Source organism: Eulemur rufifrons, chromosome 18 (assembly GCF_041146395.1).
Source record: "Eulemur rufifrons isolate Redbay chromosome 18, OSU_ERuf_1, whole genome shotgun sequence".
In the NCBI taxonomy this organism is placed as follows: Eukaryota; Metazoa; Chordata; class Mammalia; order Primates; family Lemuridae; genus Eulemur; species Eulemur rufifrons.
Window position 1 is genome coordinate 57,766,651 of NC_091000.1, and position 12,477 is coordinate 57,779,127.

Genomic DNA, 12,477 nt, shown 5'->3' on the forward strand with positions numbered 1-12,477 from the left:
GGAGCCTGTCCTATGTGGGTTGAATAGCAGCATCCCTGGCCTCTACCCACCAGCTGCCAGTAGTAACCCCAAGTTGTGACTATCAGAAATGTCTCCAGACATTGCCAAATATCTCCTGAGTGCAAAAGTGTTCGTGGTTGAGAGTCACTGGGCTAGACCAAGACTCTGATTGGAAAACTACAGCAGAAAGGTATACCGAATTATTTAAAAAGGCAGTATAGGGAGGTAGCCCAAGACAGGTGCCTTCTTTACCTTACCCCAGAGCTTCAAACACAGATAGGTGTGGAAGCCTGGTTCAAGACCCGACTCCTCTGCTGGTCCGTGACAGGTTACTACTTTAACAAGCAATGACTTCCTGAAAACTTCTATCTCATAGGAATGTGTGAAAAGAGAACAATAGCAGAAAAAGGATTACATTCCTAAAAGGCTGTTAAAAAAAAGATCAAATCCCTAATCATACCTCTGCTTTTAGATCCAATATTTGAAGATATATTTATAGTATTTCATAAAAGTTCCTTAGTTTTGTCATTTTCCTTCAGAGGTTTAAATCCGGTAAGTGTTTAATCACATTGGACTGCCCGATTTCCAGCTTTGTCTTGATTGTGTTAAGTTCATAAGAATTAAATTTAAAAGCTTTCATTTTTCCATTTCCCCACTTCTTTTTATAAAACCATAGGGGGAAAATGCAATAAAAATTTTCAAATAATTGCAGAAACATTGCTGTGCAGATAAAAATGGCAACACCGCCAACACCCAACTGTTGGCTGACAGTACCACCATGCAATGACTGAAAATGTTCATTTTTCAGCTGATTTATGGCGATCTGAATTTGGCATACAAAAACTGGTTGAGAGGTGTCAGTGTAAAATGTGTGAATGGATGGAGTATCCAGAAATTTTCAGTTTATGAAAGTTGAACATTATTAGTAATCATGACAAGGTAGATATGAGACACTCGCTCATGGTGTATATTTTATCTTCTTACTTACACTGCAAATACTTCAAGGGGAAGAAAGGACCTTAAAAAAATTCTGCAGAATCCTCTTTAGTATACACACAATAAGCATTTATTAATTTTTTTTAAATTTCAAAATATTACAGGGGTACAAATGTTTTGGTTACATGAATTACTTTTGTACAGTGTGAGTCAAAGTTATAAGTGTGTCCATCACCCAGATGGTGTACATTGTCCCCATTGGGTGTGAATTTATCCAACCCCTCCTCCCCAACACTTATTAATTTCTAATTTATTTATTTTTACTTTTTTTTTATTTCAGCATATTACAGGGGTACAAATGTCCAGGTTACATATATTGCCCTTGCCCCACCTGAGTCAGAGCTTCAAGCGCATCCATCCCCCAGATGGTGCGCACCGCACCCATTATGTATGTATATACCCATCCCCTTCTCCCCCCTCCCTAATTTCTAATTTAATGAGTAATGGGTGTAGCAAAATCAGTAATTTCTTTAAAACAAGGATACAAGACCTAAGGATTTTTTAAATGTTTAGATCCAAAAGTCCTTTTTGCCTAGTTAAGGAATGTTGTATGTATTAGAATTACATATAGATATATAGCTATCTATGGATACATGGAGACACACAAATAGATACACCTGTCACTCAAACAGAAGGGATAAGGAGGCTATTAGAATGTTGCACAGAGTCCAAGGGCTGTAGGGTTCCTTGAGAGACTACAGTGAGGGCTGGGGGATCATGAGGAACCCAGAGAGGACCCTCTGTGTGTCTCCGATCTTTGTTTTTCTCTGGTGTTTGTCCCATTCTTTTCTCTCCAGACTGATCTTCTGCATCTGTAAAAATGCAGGAAGATGGCCTGCCCACAGCTGCTGAGTGTACCTCTTCTGCAGAACCCAGTCTGCCCAGTTAGCCCCGCTATCTTCATTCCATTTCCAGTTCACAGAAAGAGAAAACGTGACTGGTCTGTCTTGGCTCAAGGTCCATCCTGACCCACTCAGTGACGACCAGTCTAGCGGGGAGTGGGGAGGGAGCACGTGATTGAAACATGTCTTAGGGCTCCATCCCGCGAATGGGCGGTATAATTTTCAGAGAAAGGAGATTAAATTGTTGAGGACAGACAACCCCAAAGTTGTATGACGTGTATGTTTATAATGAATCGTAGCGAAAACCTTAAGCACATGTTTAGAGACATTTTCTAGTTTGATTTTCTTTTCCTGGCTAGACCAATCTAATAGGTGGTAAGTGTTTTTGTTGACCAATTGATTAATCAGAAATGAGAAAATTAAACAAAAAAACCTATAAGAAAGTTTGATAATTATATGATTTGGCTTTCTGGAGCATGAGAATGTAATTTGTCTTTGAAAATGAATTAAGGTGTATTTGTTTCCCAGGTCTTCTGTAACAAATCACTGCAAACTGGTGGCTTAAAACAACAGGAATTTATTGTCAGTTCTGGAGGCCAGAAGTCCGAAATCAAGGTGTCAGTGGGACCTGACACTACTACCCTTGGAGGTCTCCAGGACAGAATCCTTCATTCCGTGGCTTGTGGCCGCATCGTTTTAGTCTCAGCCTCTGTTTTCATGTGGCCTTCTCCTCTTCTCCGAGAGTCTCTCCTCTCTGTGACTCTTATAAGGATGACACTTGTCATTGAATCTAGGATCTGCCGCTACAATCCAGGATGACTCTATCCAGATTCTTAACTTACTTACACCTGCAAAGACTCTTTCTCCAAATAAAGTTAGCTTCAAGGTTCTGGGATGTGGCTATACCTCTGGGAGGCCTCCATTCAACCTGCTCCACAGGGAGAAAATGGACTGACCAATAGACCTTCTTACACTTTGATCTGTGCCCACATCTTGCTCAGAGCAGTGCTGTCCATCAGGAGGCAGCTGCACTGTTGCACCTGAGATTTGGAACCCCTGTCCTTGGGCACAGCAGGTTCAGTCTGGGGCAGCAGGTTGGGCTGGTAGGTTGGGTCACAGGTCCTGGGCTGGTCCTCTCTGGCTGTGAACATCCTCCACATTTACAACAGTGCTCTCTACAAATATTTTATATCCTATATTTGCCATGCCCCCACCAAAAAGATTAAGAAGCATTGGTAGGAAACCACTTCATTTTATTCTCTCTCTTCCTTATAGTCTGTCTGACCTTTCCTTAAATTTATTCTGGAAATGTCTTCCTAGTTGCAATTGACAGCTGTTGACTGAATAAGACCCACTTAGGTAATATTTTCCCCCCAGTGGTTTCTTTCAGATCTGCTATAGGGAAGAACTATAGTGCCAATGGGTTGGAGTTTGCAGGAAGGCAAGTTTCGTCTGATGGCATAAAGAAAAGAAGATTTTAATCACTGAGAGCTGGCCCGTGATGGAGCAGGCTGCCACAGAAAGCCCTGAGCACTCTATTGCAAGTGGGAAAATAGATGTGGGCAGATCATCCATCAGGAGTGTTGTTGAAACACTTGCACACGGATGGGAAGATGGACATGCGACCTCTAAGGGCCTCTGATTGGTATTCTTCTGAACAGTCCTCTGAGATCTGCACGATACAGGACGCAATCCGCGCAGCCTGCGAGGTGGGGAAGATTTGGCTTTTACTTTCCAGGAATTTTAAACAGGAGGTTTGAATTATATTGGCTTTTCTTACACATAAAGACTGCTAAATTTAAACAGTTTGCCATTTAAGAGCTGGGTGATAGGAGATGACTTTAGAAGCTATGAAAACCAAAGAGTTAGCTCACTCTGATCAGCAACGAAAGGGAAGGAACTTTTCACAGATGTTTGGAAGGTCCGGACCAAGCGATTTGGTTCCTTCAGTCAATAGCTTAGGGTGCTTATGTTTTAATCTTTATTTCTGTTTTCTTTCTCTGTTTTATATATATGTATATATATATTTAAGGAATGTCCTACTAGATTGCTTTCTGATGCTACTTTGTATATACTTCTGGAATATCACTTATCACATTTCATTCTAACCTGTTTACTTTTCTATATTTCCCATCTCCAATCCTTAACACCGTGCCTGACACATAGTTGGCCCTCAACACATGTTTATTAGAATGGTGTGAATAAATCAATTCTGGAAGAACAAAAGGTACTGTATGACAAATAGTGCATCGTACTCCCATCTTCCTACATGAGATCTGTAGACAAAATTTACCACTGTATTTCTCTCTGTTCTTTGAAGGATAGAGTTTCTTGCTTTTTCTAGTAGACGGAATTAAGAAAGAGAAATGAATTGGAACTAATTTTTGTTTTGGACTCATTTGCATAATGTAACCCAGTATCTGGCTGGGGTCACCCTGATCTTTATGGGTTAGATAAGGCCAGCACAAATCACCCTCTTTTGGCTAACGTGTAGGCTGAGAGAACCTGAGAGTTGGCCAGCTCAACTCCCCACTCCCTTCATAATATTTTTCAGCTGTAAAATCAGGTATATGGAGGTATTATCCTTCATAGAACTGAGGATAGTATGACAATCATGATTATTATCATTCTTATTTGTCAAAGTATTATACTCAGTATTCACCGTGAATCATTTTGAAGAGCAAAGATTAGAATTTTCAACTTGATATTTTCCAATTCCATTTCAGGCAGAGGAAGTTCTTCACTGGCCTTCAGAGTCACCAAACTGTGGCTTTCTAGGAAATTTTGTAGTTGTGCTTTGAACTTTCTTGGGTGGGTCTTTGCCAGCTTTTTTGAAACTCTCTTCTAGGATATAATTCTGTTTTGAAAGACAATTGCAGGGCACTAGAGATAAGGGCTGGCTTAGGATGATTTAGCCATGTCTTATTCATTGAATTTTAACTAATGAAAAAAATCATAAGAAAAGTCATTTTACTGTAAGATACTATGCGTGTTTGAAAAATAGAGTGTAGGAGTCACTCTAGTAAACAAGATTGAGTTTTATTTTTGACTTACAATATTACAGCCAGTTTGCACATTGTCTACTTACCTGTCTCATTTATGTCTGTATGTACCAGTTCCCAAAGATGGACATCATCCACAATTTGCTTCCTAGATTATAGATGACTTTAGCCATAGAAAGGAATCTCTGTTGTGTGATAGAAATCTACTAGATAGATTTCTCTCTACCTTGTATCCTTATAGTCTTAGGATTCCTGGTCTTGAAGTGAAGGGAAGCGCTGGCCTTGTTTCCTTGTCCTTCGGCCGGGTCATCTCCTCTCTAGAGTGCTAAATGTGTAGGGTGTCACATGGGAACTCAGATATGGCCCCACATAGCTAAAATACCAAAATGTTTAAACAACTCAACAGTGAAGGAGTGAGCCTACTTCTTAGCATCTATCCAAGGTGTTGGTTTGTGCACAAATTCATAGAAGCCTTGTCAGGGAGCCATCACTTCTGTCCACATGTGAGCCATTTCTGACTCTGAGATGCTCTCTGCCCAGACTTCAGAAGAGTTATACCTCCAGTGCAGTGTTTTTACCAAATGTCTGCCCTTATTCTTAATATTCAGACAGACATTTGTGGCCTAAAGAAAGTTGTCTGGGGAAGAAATCTCCCTTGTCTCCCTGCCACCCCTCCTTCCTTCGTCAGTATTCATTTTTCTGGTTAAGCAGATTCAGTGACATATGAACAAAAAAGCGAGAGGTGCTGCTTGGAATATGGGAATTGTCAGGGAAGTGGGCCACAGGATTCTTGAGTGATGGGACTTTTCTGACTCTCCTATAGCATCTGTCATGTTGTAACATAGTGATCTATTTGCTTTTCTGTCTGACTGACTCAACTAAGAGCTGGAGGGCAGGAATCGTGCCTCGTTCATCTTGCATCTCCAGTGCCAACCGAATTTCCAGCAACGGCTTTTCTCCAAAGTACAATAATTCAACTCCAATTCGGGGGTGAATGGCATTACTAGAAGAAAGTATAGTGGGTCGAATGGTGGCCACCCCCAAAAGATGTGTTTACATCCCAATCCTCAGAACCTGTGAATGTGGCCTCATTTGGAAAAAAAGGTCTTTGCAGATGTAATTAAGTTAGGGATCTCAAGGTCGGATCACCCTGGATTATCTAAATGGGTCTTGAATCCGATGACAAGTGTCATAAGGTGACAGAAGAGAATACATGGTGAGAAGAAGGCCATGTGGAAATAGAAGCAGAAATTGAAATGATGCAGTCACAAGCCTGGGAACACCTGGAGCCACCAGATGCTGGAAGAGGCAAGGAAAGATTCTCCCCTAGAGCCTTCTGAGGGTGTGTGGCCCTGCCAAAGCCTTGATTTCGAACTTTAGGCCTCCAGAAGTCTGAGAGAGTTTTAAGCCCCCAAGTTTATGGTAATTTGTTGTAGCAGCCATAGGAAATTAACACAGAGGGTCACCTGCCTTCAAGAAAAGCCATTAAAACCAACACACAGAGCTTGGCTTATAGCACTGGAAAGAAGAGACTAGGAAAACGCTAGATAAAGGATTTCTGTTGGCAGAGCCCAGGGAATATGCGGCAAGAGAGGCCAGGAGGGGTGGATCTTAACTTTCAGGGGCCTTGAAGAGCTGAAAGAAGTTTCAACGAGGCTGAAGAGCTGCCGTAGCAGGAGCTTATAACCCACCATGATTGCATAATTTCTACCTGGCGCGTACACTGCAGTATATGCTGAAGTTGACTGGAAAAATACTTTAAGGCTTTGGGCATGGGAGAGAGAAGTACCTCCGAGGAGGACAGGGTGTGGGTGTGGGAAGGATGCTCATTTATCTAAGCCAGGCCTTTGGGAAACCATCCTTTGCCAGTACCAGGAGATGAAAGAAAAGGACGTGGGCAAGGAAGGTTTTTCTTCCCAAGTAAGCAATGATAACAAACCACGTGGGATGTCCTGTCCTCTCCACCCTGAGACCCTGCTGCCTCATGGGGACTCAGCCCTCATGCACGAGGACGGTGGGGCCCCGATGGCACTTTGAAGAGCTGAGCATCCTTCTTTAGAGACAAGCGTGGCACACAGCAAGGAAATGTCAGCGATGTCCTCGGGACCAGGGCCAACCCAGAGGGGGAAGACTGTGTTTGCTGTCACAGAAGGATGAACGGGAGGCACTGGAATGTCAGGCAGTATAGCGGGGTAGAGCGTGCCATGGACCCGCTGCCGGGAGATCCAGGCTATTGCTGCTCCAGCTCCACCACACAGGAGCTGAATTACTTTGTAGGAGTAACTTGGCTTCCTTGTCTTCACTGTGAGAAAGCTAGATCACCTTCAAGGTCTCTGTAACTCTAAGATTCTATGATTACTGCCCAGCTATCGAATGAAATGGATTCAGCCTGTGGAAGAGTCTTCTTGCTAAGTCACCCAAACTAATACGGAATGATTTCTGACATATACCCCCTCCCACCAAAACCAAAACCAAACAAGGTGAAATATAGAATAAAATAAATATGACATGACATTCATGGAAATCATATTCCTGAGAAAGGACTACATGATTATAATGTGGACGGTCAATGAATGAAAGTTGAATGAATGAATGGGTAAGAGTTGATTCCCTCTTTTACTAAAAATCTAATCTAATCTAATCTAGCAAAATATAATATGTCATGAAAAGTATAACCTTAAGAGAAGGGCTACTGATCGTAACATGATGCAATCTGGGCATTCATGTTGAAGAAATGAGTAGGTGAGGGATTGAAAGGATTTTTTAAAAAAAAATGTGGACTATTTCATAAATTTGCGTGTCATCCTTGCCCAGAGACCATACTTATATTCTCTGTATCATTCCAACTTCAGTATATGTGCTGCCAAAGCGAGCACTGGAAAAGGGTTTCAAGTATTTTTTGCTAAATAAAATCCAAGTCTCATTTCAGCCAGTTATTTGTATGATGGCGAAATTTATTTTGTTTAGCTGTATCTATCAGAAGTGACTTGTAGGTGAGTCCCATATCAGCTCTTCCTTCTTTGTCCTCCAAATCAGCTAGGGCAGTCTTTTGCCACAGTAGTGGTTAGTATGTGTTGAGTACGGACTTCCTTCATCTGTGCTGTGGGCTACACGGAGAGCCAAAGATAAAAGACTGGCTTGAATCTATTTAGGGATCATTTTACTCTTCAATGTTTCCACCTTCTTTCCTTGGCCTGTGGTATCCCCTGACCTTACTAGTCACGTCTTGTTTACTTATTTCATCAAAGGAATTGAGAGTGACAAATTGCTTCCAAACTTTCCTTATTTCTGGTGTAAAAGACCTTTATTCCACTTGTAAGAATAAGCAACAATTATGACACGATGCATCTTATAACGGAGATTAGGAGATTACCAGCCTTCTCATAAAGTGAATAAGCTGTAAGACAGACAGGGCAATCTCAAAGTGATGGCAGGAGGCCAGGCCAGGCCAGGTAGCAGCGAATGCCCCTGTTCACCTGGCATGAAGTGCGGTGGCGCCTGGCAGAAGCTGACTTGGAGTCAGACCTGCTGTCCTTTGATTGTAGCCAGTGTCATTCCTACGTAAAATTCTCAACAGGCCATTTAACACACCCTGTCACTGTCCTGACACCGGTCTCTCCTCCTATGGCAGGCACCGAGTGTGTGTTCAGCTCTAATGAGATTGGTTTTGGCAGCCCCTTCTCCCCACCTCCTGGCGCCCCCTCCACCATCTGAAGATGGTAAATAACAGTTTCTGCTTTCCCTCCCTCCACTCTCTTCCTTTTTCATACAATCTAAAGAACGAAGCAGATGTGCGTAGATATAATTTTAACAGCATGAGAAATGCCGTGGTTGAGGAACAAACCAAACGTTACCGGGGCACTGAAGAAACACCATGTAACTGCCTGCAGATGGCCAGGAAGCCTTTTGAAGAGGGCGATGTTTGATCTGAGTCTTACAGAGTAAAAAGGGTTTGTCAATCTGGATATAAATTAACTTGGCTCTCTGTCATTTGTCCCTTTCTTCCTGATTGTCATGCCAGCTTGTCAAGAGCAGGAGCTGTGTGTCCAGCTTCTTTATATAGTGGGAACCTGGCCCAGTGCCTGGCACAAGGGAACCACTTGATGTATTTTAGCGGAATAAATGAACAAATTTAAAAATGACAGGTACTGAGATTCTTTATGTGGTTCACAGTGGCCAGTCGTGGTTAAGATCTCCGTTTGGTTTTAGGTGACAGCAGAAAGGATAATGCTGGCAATTATACAGGGTACACAAAGACTAGGGGACCTAGATGCTTTCCACGTGGAGCCTGGCAGAAAATGGCCCTAGGTCTAACCATGGGTACAGAGTCAACTAACTGTGGCTATCCACGTCTGGACAATAGAAAACCACCACTTCACCTCTTTGGTTTAGGAGGTGGACTTCCGACTGGCAAACTCTGCCTAAGCATGATTCCTTGGAGGCCCTGCCTCTCTCTCTAGGTCCTGGACTGTGTGCGGATGACAAGGGATTGACCACGCTGATTGTGATATGGATCAGAATGATGAAAAAGGCAACGATGACGACTGACTGTTTCTTCCTAAGTTTCCCTGTCTTCTGTTGCCCTTTCACCTGCAGAGCATGGTCTTATAACTAGAGAAGGCCCAGGAGCTTCGGAAACATGGTGTTTGCTCATTCAGCCTCACTTCTTAGCCTACTTGCCAAGAATTCCCAACAAAGAAGGAAGAGAACATCAGGATGACCATTCTGAGGCTTCCCATCAGCATGAGGTCATCAGACTTTTCCAGGACTTGAATTAGGGGGCGTGGGAGACAATGTGTTGAAACAAAAACAGCTCAGGCTAGAAATCGAAAACCATTCTTTCTAGTTCCAGCCCTATTTCATTGACTAGTGAATGACTTTCAGCAAGTTACTTAACTTCTCAGGGGTACAGTTCCCTCATCTGTTTCTAAAATCTAGCACTCAAAATCACTATACATTTTTATTTAGCTGACACTGAATATATATACGCAACATATCTGTGTAGCAAATATGATTTTCCAAGTAGGAATAAAGAATATTATATTTCAAAAGCCATGGGCTTATAAATATTTTTGTAGACTGCACATTACTTGCAACCATTCTTATGTTTAGCAGTATCTATGTAGAGTGTGCTCTTTGTAAAGGGGCAGAGGTGTTAAATGGTGATATTCTACAGCTAAAGTAAAAAAAAAAAAAAATGTATTGCAGTGCTATGTGATTGGTCCTAGGACCTGTCTTTTCCAAAACAGAGGAGCCAGTAGCCTAGATGTCTGATTTCAGAGATGCCAAAGATCAGCTCTTTTATTCATCAGCTGATATCTTTCATTATGCAATTGGATTTTGAATTGAAATGCAAATATGAACTTATAACATTGGCATTAAATAAGTGCTGATTGATTTAATTCATACTATGGTATAAATGACTGATATCAGACCCTATCCTCCAAGTGTGTTTTAAGTGATAGTAAGGGAAAAAAAAACCACAAAGCAAAACAGGAAAAGTGATAGGAACAACAAGGGTGACAAGGGCATGGGGACAAGGATAAAGACATGGCAAGGAGAGAGTGAAGTTTCCAGGGATAAAGTTCTCCTTTAATTCCTGCTTTTTTCCTAAGGTCAGACAGAAAGCAGTGGTATAAGATCCAATTTCAGAGAATGTCACGGTCTCCCTGCTTTATGACCCAGGCTAATTTTCAAGACCAGAACATCACTTCTTCAAAAAATCAGAGAAAGCTGCTGAAGCAAACCTCAGGATCTGGAGGGATTTTATGAAACAAATAATTTTCTCTTTTTACATCATGCATTATTTTCATGAATATAAAATACACCTTCCCCATGGAACATTTAGATACCACAGCAAAGTGTAAAGAAAAAGAATCCATTCTCAATTCTACCATTTAAAATATCATAATGCATTATTTTTTTAAGCTTAAAGGGAGTTTTCAGGACTGCATCCATGGCAGTTTAGACTGAAGAGGCGGCAAAGCCACCACAGCAAAAACAGAAGCAGGGACTGGATGTGCTGTGTCAGCAGAACTTGGGACCAATTTTCTGGGGGAAAAATAAAACCACACTGTGTGCATTCAATGAGGCGTGTATGTATACGTGAGGGAGGGGGCTTGGAATGTCAGTTACACTTCTTTTTTCCATCCTATGTGCTTAGATAGTAGGTTGGTTACCTGGAGAGACCGTTTGCCACATCCAAATCAGAACTGATTCTTAAATTAGTCGAAGACAGGGTAACGCAGCTCTGTGCATGTCCGTGGTGCTGTTTGAGTGTGTATGCATGTGTTTGTGTGTGTTCTTGTACCTGCCTAGAGCTCAAGTAACCAAACTGGGAGTAGGGTGAGTTGAGAAAAGCTTTTCCTGTGCTTGCACGCCCTGTTCCCATCTCTGTGACTTGCAAATGAAGGCTTTCTTCACAAACTAAGTCAGGCTGTGGGTGAGAGAGCCACAGACTGAGGGGCCTGTTCAGCCCCCGAGAAACAGAAGGCTGGTTGGCTGTGCCTGCTGCAGGGAAAGCCTGAGATCTAGTAGGGAGCAGCCTCATTCCCCTGCAGGTTTCAGAAGGGGCCTGACAGTGATAATAAATATCATTTTCTGACACAGAGTCCCGGGGCTGCACGGGCCACAGGAGTTGTGGAGTCCCCAGGACGCTGAGACCTTTCACAAAGCAAGCATTTATGAACTGGTTGGCTTTGCATTAATTAATTCCCCAGCCATTCACCAACAGTAACAATCCCTTCAATGAGAGTCTAGGCCTGGAAAGCCCTAGTTGATTGGAAGTGACATGTGCATAGCAAAGTGTGACTGTGTTAATATGGAACAGGGCAGAGGGACCCAAAGTCCCTCTCTTGCCCGGCACCTTCCTTCCTGGGGAGCTTTCCAGGAAGAACAAGGACTCGGCTCATTTAGGAGCGTTAGTTTGTGTTTTCCTCTTTGGTAGCTAGCTTGTCAGCTGACGTTTTCTCATCTGCTGCTTCTTAGGGGATGAGTTAGTTGTGATGTGGCAAGTTCTGTCCTGAGTCCACGGAGTATCTCGGGGACCTCCCACAACCACGATCCCCGATGGGCCATGGGAGGCTGATTGGCCAGGGCTGACACACTCAGGGATGCCGACCTGCCCCTGGGGAAGTTGGGCCAAGCCTGGCAAATTCTCTCATTGCAAAGATAAGAATTTGGGGGCCAACGAGAGACTTGGGGTGCCCCAGGTCTCAGTATCGTAAAAGCTGAAAGGGTAGGGAAAATGTAGAAAGTGGAGCTGATTGGCAATTGCAGACGGCAGGGAAAACATCTTTTCTTTAATGCATAGTGCTGTGTTAACATACTTCGCAGGCTCTAAATCAGCGCCTGATGCCGGCTGAGTGGTGGGTGGATTAGACAATTGCCCCTGCAATCCTCCAGGCTTATTTAACTGCCCGGGTTGCCTGGTTATTCTGCCTCTTTCATTTCCAGCTCTCACTACTACCTTGCAAGTATCTGTGATCACTGGTGGCACAGAGGATGCAGGTGTTTTGCAGGTGGACAGTCCCCACGCCCCGCCCCCATAGACTTCCTCGAACTGCAGAAGGCTGGGCTGGTGCCCATCACATGGATAGATTCTAGGCTTATGCTACTTATTTACACATTCGGTCAAA

The 12,477-nt window shown here is 42.9% G+C and overlaps 1 non-coding gene across 1 annotated transcript; it reads right to left on the reverse strand.

Annotated features, from left to right (window-relative positions):
• Positions 1–7,609: 7,609 nt before the first annotated feature.
• On the reverse strand, positions 7,610–7,716 carry LOC138399206 (U6 spliceosomal RNA). Its single transcript, XR_011236105.1, has one exon. It is a non-coding gene; the product is annotated as a U6 spliceosomal RNA (small nuclear RNA).
• Positions 7,717–12,477: the final 4,761 nt, after the last annotated feature.